The sequence below is a fragment of the Arachis ipaensis genome, chromosome B9, assembly GCF_059453495.1.
Source record: "Arachis ipaensis isolate K30076 ecotype BB chromosome B9, ASM5945349v1, whole genome shotgun sequence".
Lineage (NCBI taxonomy): Eukaryota > Viridiplantae > Streptophyta > Magnoliopsida > Fabales > Fabaceae > Arachis > Arachis ipaensis.
The window spans coordinates 83053511-83061959 of record NC_142444.1 but is presented as its reverse complement, the minus strand read 5'-3'; the positions used below and the strand labels follow the sequence as shown (position 1 = coordinate 83061959).

General features: G+C 35.6%; 1 non-coding gene across 1 annotated transcript; it reads right to left on the bottom strand.

Annotated features, from left to right (window-relative positions):
* Window positions 1-7622: 7622 nt before the first annotated feature.
* LOC148545244 (small nucleolar RNA R71) lies at window positions 7623-7730 on the bottom strand. Its single transcript, XR_015901327.1, has one exon. It is a non-coding gene; the product is annotated as a small nucleolar RNA R71 (small nucleolar RNA).
* Between the last annotated feature and the right edge of the window lie 719 nt (window positions 7731-8449).

Here is an 8449-nt window from a genome sequence, read left to right as displayed (position 1 = left end):
CTTAGACTTGCTGGAAATTCACGTTTCTTGGCCCTCAAGTCAAGTTAAGCATGATTCCTAAGGAAGAACATCAAGAAAACACATGTTTTGCATGGTTTTCCTTGAAAACCGAATTGAAATGGGAGGGAGACAGCCATCTCACCTTATTTCCATCCTTGATAAGTTACATGGTTATGTAGAGGAAGAAGAGAGGATCATTTTGGTGATATCGGAGTTTTGATTTGAGTTTTAGTTTAGAAGAAATCAAGCTTTGAAGATTAAGTGTTCATGAAAGTTTCTCTCTTTTCTCTCTTGTTATTTTCGGCCAAAATGATGAAATGAGACAGCCTTGGAGGTCTTGGGGGTGTAAGGTGAGTTGTGATTGGTTGGTTTGGAGGTGGATTAAAATAATATTAAAATATCTCTGGTGTACAACTACTAAAACTAGGTGTATCGGAACACTCCTAAAAACATCTCTATAAATTATTTTCTAAGCTACTAGCATAAATGACACTAGAAACATATTTATTATGAGAATAGAACATGTATAATGAGGCCTTAGCATTGCTAAATTCATCAGAGAGTGCTGGTGCTAAGCTGCACCAGTAAACCGTAAACCCGGTTAAACCGATTTTCTGTTTTTAACAAAAACAGACCAGGTAACCTTATAATGTCATTCAAGAATTTTCTAATACTAATATAATGATAATATTATACTATTATATCTCTCCTCTCATGAATCGAGTCCGGTTCGTCAAACAGAGACTATTTACGAAAATCAGAATCAAAACTGCCAACCGATACGGTTCAAAAACTAGGTTCTTCGGGATTGCATTATCGAGCTTGCCTCAGAGGAGGTTATAGCTTAAGGATGACATAATGATAATGAGGATTTAGATGCTTGATGATATAACAGAGGTGTTTCCTTTACTGATTTTCCGGAGAAATCCGTACTTTCAGAAAAGATCTCATGTACTTGAAAATCAGGGTTGTTACAGGATTACCCTATGAGAGTCAATTTTGGGAGCCCATGTCTTGGAGAGAACCTCACTCAAGCTTAGTGAAGAAGGTTGGAACTTTTGACAACCGATTGAAGGACAAGCACTCTTGGAGGTTCAAGGATGGATACAAGCATAAGCCACCTTGACAAGAAGCCTCCCAATGTCCAACTTAAGGACTTAAACTAAAAGTGCTAGGTGGGAGACACCCCAACATGGTAACATCTTTTCATTTTCTCCTTTGAAAATATTGGTAATTTAGGTTTAATTTCATGTTTTGTTTAGTTAGTTGAATTTAATTGGGAGTCTAGTAGGTTAAATAAGGTTTTATGATGTTTTGGTAGCTGTTTGGAGGTTTGGAATGCTTGGTTTGGTGCAAAAACATAGAAAAAATTTGAAAAACAGAGCACCATCCACGCGCACGTGCACTTCACGCGTAGGCGTGAATCAAGCAATTTCGGCCATCCACGCGCACGCGCCATGTGCGCGGACGCGTGGATTGAGTTTTCCCCCCTCCATATGTTCACCCGAGAGTTGTGCCTGAAGCGTGCAAATTTTGTGCCCAAGGCACGCGCACGCGTACCCTGCGCGTATGCGCTCCTCTCAAAATAAGCCGTCGACGCGGACGCGCCATGTACACGTACGCACCACTTCCATTGCGCCACCATCCACGTGCGCGCGCCATGCATGCGTACGTGCAGATACCCTTCTTTCAATACACTTCCTTTCTTCTCTTCTTTCCATTTCTTTCCTTCTTCTCTTTTCTCTTCTTTTCCTTCCACTCTTAAAACATCATCCAACACTACCAAGCATCATGTAACACCATTTCTTTTAGTTAGTTAGTTAATTTATTTTTGTTTTCCATTATAAGTGTTGGATTACTAATCTTGTTTACTGTTTACTGCTGCTTATTAATAATAGGATGTTAGTTTAACATCATTGTTGTTATTGTCATTGTTGGGTTCCTTTGTTGAAGTTACAATTTATTACTTGGTTTTAAGTTTTCATGTTGAACATTTATGAATACCAAGTACATGCTACATTGCCTTCATGCATCTTAACTCTTTGAATTGCATGTTTTGGCCACCATGCATTCATCATCTATTGTTAGGCAATTGTATATTATCATTGCATTTTTTTAGGTGATACTTGTTTATGATTGACCCTTTGTTCATATCACCTATTTCATGCATTGAGAGTGTGGGTGTGAAATTAGATCGAAAGCTTACATAGTGACATATTTTTGAGCTTTGTAAAAAGTTTGTGGGCCATGCTTGCTATGTGATTGATTTCCACTTCTATCTTCTTTTTCCTAAGTTCCATAGGATCCATGTGTTTCACCTCTATGTCACTTAGGTGTTGCAACAACTTCAATATGTGTCATTGTTTGATGTGTGAGCTCTCTATACCATTTTGTTCATCAAATTTACTTGCACATCAATCAATGTCCATACATTATCCAATTTCACAATTGCTTGATTTTTGCTTGAATGCTTTTATGCTTCTTCACTACTCGTTGGGTTGTTTTAGCCTACAAGTCTTTTAAAGTATCTCAAGCACACTAGAATGAGTGAAGTGCATATTTTCTTTTGTATAATTGTGACATGATTTTTAAATACTAGGTGTGAGTTCTAAACCGCATGCAAGTTAGGACCCACACACTTATTTTTCATTATTGTCACACCAATTCATTCACTCAATTCTAGTGATTTACCTCATTCCAACAATCCATGCTTCCTTGCTTGTGCATTTACTTGTCTTATTATCTCCTATTTTCTATGTCCAGGTTGAATCATCATAAGCAAAAATGGAAGTTGGAGAAGAACACGCAGCATCAGTTGACCTACCAACTGAAGGTAGCAACTAGGAAAGTCGCCGTACCCCCTTACTCATCTTTGGATGCACCGAGGACGGTGCAAAATTTTAAGTATGGGGAGGTCGTCCGACCGCTCGGCATTTTTGGGTGACAAGTTTCTAATCCCAACACTTTTGCATTTCATTTTTAGGTCTTTTAGGATTTTTGGCTGCATTGCATATGTATATATTAAGCTTAGTCAAAATCATGATATTTTCCAAGAATTTTATCTATGGCACCCCAATTGAAAAAAAAATTTTAGAACTTGCTTGAATTATATACTTTGTGGAACATGATTTTTGAGCTAAGAACACAAGCATGTGAGATTTGAGCCTAATTGTGTGGTTACATCATACATAACCACTTACTTTCATTCTTGTGTGTATTATTCTCTTCCTATGATTGTAATCTTTGATTTGTTTGATTCTTTATGTCCATTACTTTGTGTATACATGCATTTATATGATTGAGGCCATTGTTCAATTAGCTCACTTACCCAAATAGCATATCCTTTTATCTTCCATTGATAACCAATTTGAGCCTATGCTTAACCCATTTGTTCTTAATTGTAACACATTACAAGCCTAAGTGAAAAACAATAAATGTGCCTTGTTTGGATCTTTGATTAGCTTAGGCTAGTGAAAGTGTTCATCATTTGATTTTGGGAGAGTTGGGAACATTGGGTAGAGATAAAAGTGTGTTTACATTTTTGTTGAAAAATCATGAGAATTGGGTACATACTCATGTATTAATCATGTGTAAACCTGATGAGCAGATAATTTATACACTTTTTGGCATTGTTTTTACATAGTTTTTAGCATGATTTAGTTAGTTTTTAGTATATTTTTATTAGCTTTTAAATAAAAATCACATTTCTGGACTTTACTATGAGTTTGTGTGTTTTTCTATGATTTCAGGTACTTTCTGGCTGAAATTGAGGGACTTGAGCAAAAATCAGATTCAGAGGCTAAAGAAGCACTGCAGATGCTGTTGGATTCTGACCTCCCTGAAATCGAAGTGGATTTTCTGGAGCTACAGAACTCCAAATGGTGCGCTCTCAATTGCGATGGAAAGTAGACATCCAGGGCTTTCCAGCAATATATAATAGTCCATATTTTGTCTGAGTTTAGATGAAGCAAACTGGCGTTCAATGCCAGCTTCTTGCCCTATTCTAGAGTCAAACACCAGAAACAGGTTGCAAAGTGGAGTTAAACGCCAGAAACAGGTTACAAACTGGTGTTCAACTCCAGGAAGTGGGCCCCAGAAGTGGATTTCTGCATCATTTACTTATTTCTGTAAACCCTAGTAACTAGTTTAGTATAAATAGGACTTTTTACTATTGTATTTACAGCTTTGGATTGTCTTTTGATCCTTTGATCATGTTTTGGGGGCTGGCCATTCGGCCATGCCTAGACTTTGTTCTTATGTATTTTCAACGGTAGAGTTTCTACACACCATAGATTAAGGTGTGGAGCTCTGCTGTTCCTTGAGTATTAATGCAAAGTACTATTGTTTTTCTATTCAATTCAAGCTTATTCCTATTCTAAGATATTCATTCACACCCAAGAACATGATGAATGTGATGATTATGTGACGCTCATCATCATTCTCACCTATAAATGCGTGCCTGACAACCACTTCCGTTCTACCTGAAGACGAGACAGAATGAGTATCTCTTAGATATCTAATACAGGGGACCATGTTCGAGATATTAGAGTCTTCGTGGTATAAGTTAGAACCCATGGATGGCCATTCCTGAGATCCGGAAAGTCTAAACCTTATCCATGGTATTCCGAGTAGGATCTGGGAAGGGATGGGTATGACGAGCTTCAAACTCGCAAGTGCTGGGCATAGTGACCGATGCAAAAGGATAGTAAATCCTATTCCAGTATGATCGAGAACCGACAGATGATTAGCCATGAAGTGACAGCGCATTGGACCATTTTCACAGAGAGGACGAGATGTAGCCATTGACAATGGTGATGCCCAACATACAGCTTGGCATGGAAAGGAGTATGAATGATTGGATGAAGACAGTAGGAAAGCAGAGGTTCAGGAGGAACGAAAGCATCTCTGAAATTCTCACCAATGAATTGCATAAGTATCTCTATCCTAGTTTATATTTTAATTACGTTTTAATTATCAATTCTCTATAACCATTTGGATCCGCCTGACTGAGATTTACAAGGTGACCATAGCTTGCTTGAAGCCGACAATCTCCATGGGATCGACCCTTACTCACATAAGGTTTTTACTTGGACGACGCAGTGCACTTGCTGGTTAGTTGTGCGAAGTTGTGACAAAGTGTGATTCACGATTGAGAGCACCAAGTCTTTGGCGCCATTGTTGATGATCACAATTTCTGCGCACCAAGTTTTTGGCACCGTTGCCGGGGATTGTTCGAGTTTGGACAACTGACGGTTCATCTTGTTGTTCAGATTTGGTAATTTTATTTTTCTTTTAAGCTTTTTTTATTTCTTATTTTCGAAAATAATACAAAAAAAATACATATTTTAAAAAATATATTTTTCTTCAGAATTTTTAAGAATGAATTCTAGTGTTTCATGATGATTTGTTGAATCCTGACTGGCTGAAAGCCATGTCTAATCTTTTGGACCGAGGTTTCAACTTATCATCACAAGAGCTTGTTGATCTTCACCCATTTGGCAGTTACACACATAGTTGTTGTATACATGGGAGGTAGGCAATATCTACTGAAGCTTGGCTGGCTATTGGCCATGTCTAGTATTTTGGACCGGAGCTTTCACTGAAAGCTTGGCTGACTAGTGAGCCATGTCTAATTCTTGGACCGGAGCTTTAGACTAACATTGCAAGATTCCTAGAATTCCCATTAAAAATTTTGAAATCCTTATTTTGATTTTTCCAAATAATTTTCAAAAAAATACCGAAAAAAATTAATAAAATCATAAAATAAAAAATAATTTGATATTTCTTGTTCAAGTCTTGTGTCAGTTTTTAAGTTTGGTGTCAATTGCATGTTTACCTCTTTCTTGCATTTTTCGAAAATTCATGTATTGCATTCTTCATGATCTTCAAGTTGTTCTTGGTAAGTCTTCTTGTTTGATCTTCATATTTTCTTGTTTTGTGTCTTTTCTTGTTTTTCATATGCATCTTCAATTTGTTAGTGTCTAAAGTTTGAAAATTTTTAAGTTTGGTGTCTTGCATGTTTTTCTTTTCTTAAAAAAAATTTCAAAAATAAGTCTTGATGTTCATCTTGATCTTCAAAGTGTTCTTGGTGTTCATCTTGACATTCATAATGTTCTTGCATGCATTGTGTGTTTTGATCCAAATTTTTCATGCATTGAGTCTTTTTCATGTTTTTCTCTTTCATTATTAAAAATTCAAAAAAAAAAATCTTTCCCTTATTTCACTCATAATTTTCGAAAATTTGATTTGATTTAGTCAAAAAGTTTTTAAATTTAATTGTTTCTTATGAGTCAAATCAAATTTTCAATTTAAAAATCCTATCTTTTTCAAATCTTTTTCAAAAATCAAATTTTTTTCATTTTTCTTTCATAATTTTCGAAAATTTCAAATTTATTTTTAAAATCTTTTTCTTATTTTATTTCATAATTTCAAAATCTTTACTAACAATTAATGTGATTGATTTAAAAATCCTAAAGTTTGTTACTTGCCTATTAAGAAAGGTTAAATTTTAAATCCTATCTTTTTGTTTCTTGTTAGTCAAGTAATTAACTTTAAAATCTCAAAATCAAATCTTTTTAAATTTCTTTTTCAAATCTTTTTCTAAATAAGTTTCAATCACATCTTTTTCAAAATCAATTTCAAAATCTTTTCTAACTTCTTTTCTAACTTCTTATCTTTTCAAAATTTGATTTTCAAATCTTTTTCAAATTAACCACTTAACTTTTTGTTTGATTCTTATCTTTTTCAAAACTACCTAACTAACTCTCTCTCTCTAATTTTTGAAAATCCTTCCCTCTTTTTCAAAATTTCTTTTTAATTAATTAATTGTTTTAAATTTAATTTAATTTTATTTTTCTTTTTCGAATTTTAACTTTAATTTTTAAATTAAAAACAAAAATATTTTTATTTTATTTTATTTAATTTTCGAATTCTCTCCCCCTCATCTCTTTCTAATTATTTTATTTATTTACTAACACTTCTCTTCATCTTAAAATTCGAACCCTCTCTTCCTCTTGGTGTTCGAATTTCTCTTCTCCTATTCCTTTCTTCTTCTACTCACATAAAGGAATCTCTATACTGTGACATAGAGGATTCTATATTTTGTTTCCTGTTTTCTTCTTTTTCATATGAGCAGGAACAAGGATAAGAACATTCTTGTTGAAGCTAATCCTGAACCTGAAAGGACTCTGAAGAGAAAGCTAACGGAAGCTAAAGCACAACTCTCTGGAGAAAATCTGACTGAAATTTTCGAAAAAGAAGGAGACATGGCCGAAAATAATAACAATGCAAGGAAGATGTTTGGTGACTTTACTGCACCAAATTCTAATTTACATGGAAGAAGCATCTCAATCCCTACCATTGGAGCAAACAATTTTGAGCTAAAGCCTCAATTAGTTTCTCTGATGCAACAGAACTGCAAGTTTCATGGACTTCCATCAGAAGATCCTTTTTAGTTCTAAACTGAATTCTTGCAGATCTATGATACTGTTAAGACCAATGGGGTTGACTCCGAGGTTTACAGGCTTATGCTTTTCCTGTTTGCTCTAAAAGACAGCCTGAACTCTTGGGATAAGCTGGTCACGGCTTTCTTAGCCAAGTTATTTCCTCCTCAAAAGCTTAGTAAGCTTAGAGTGGATGTTCAAACCTTCAGACAAAAAGAAGGTGAATCCCTCTATGAAGCTTGGGAGAGATATAAGCAACTGACCAAAAAGTGTCCTTCTGACATGCTTTCAGAATGGACCATCCTAGATATATTCTATGATGGTCTGTCTGAGTTATTAAAGATGTCATTGGACCATTCTGCAAGTGGATCCATTTACCTAAAGAAAACGCCTGCAGAAGCTCAGGAACTCATTGACATGGTTGCAAATAACCAGTTCATGTACACTTCTGAAAGGAATCTTGTGAGTAATGGGACGCCTCTGAGGAAGAGAGTTCTTGAAATTGATACTCTGAATGCCATATTGGATCAGAATAAAATATTGACTCAGCAAGTCAATATGATCTCTCAGAGTCTGAATGGATTGAAGGAATCATCCAACAGTACTATAGAGGCATTTTCTGAAGAAGAAGCTTATGATCTTGAGAACCGTACAATAGCAGAGGTGAATTACATGGGTGAACCCTATGGGAATACCTATAATCCTTCATGCAGAAATCATCCAAATTTCTCATGGAAGGATCAACAAAAGCCTCAACAAGGCTTTAATAATGGTGGAAGAAACAGGTTTAGCAATAGCAAGCCTTTTCCATCATCCACTCAGCAACAGACAGAGAATTCTGAGCAGAATCCATCTAGCTAGCAAATATAGTCTCTGATCTATCTAAGGCCAGTTTCAGTTTCATGAATGAAACAAGGTCCTCCATTAGAAATTTGGAGGCACAAGTGGGCCAGCTGAGTAAAAGGGTCACTAAAACTCCCCCTAGTACTCTCCCAAGCAATACAGAA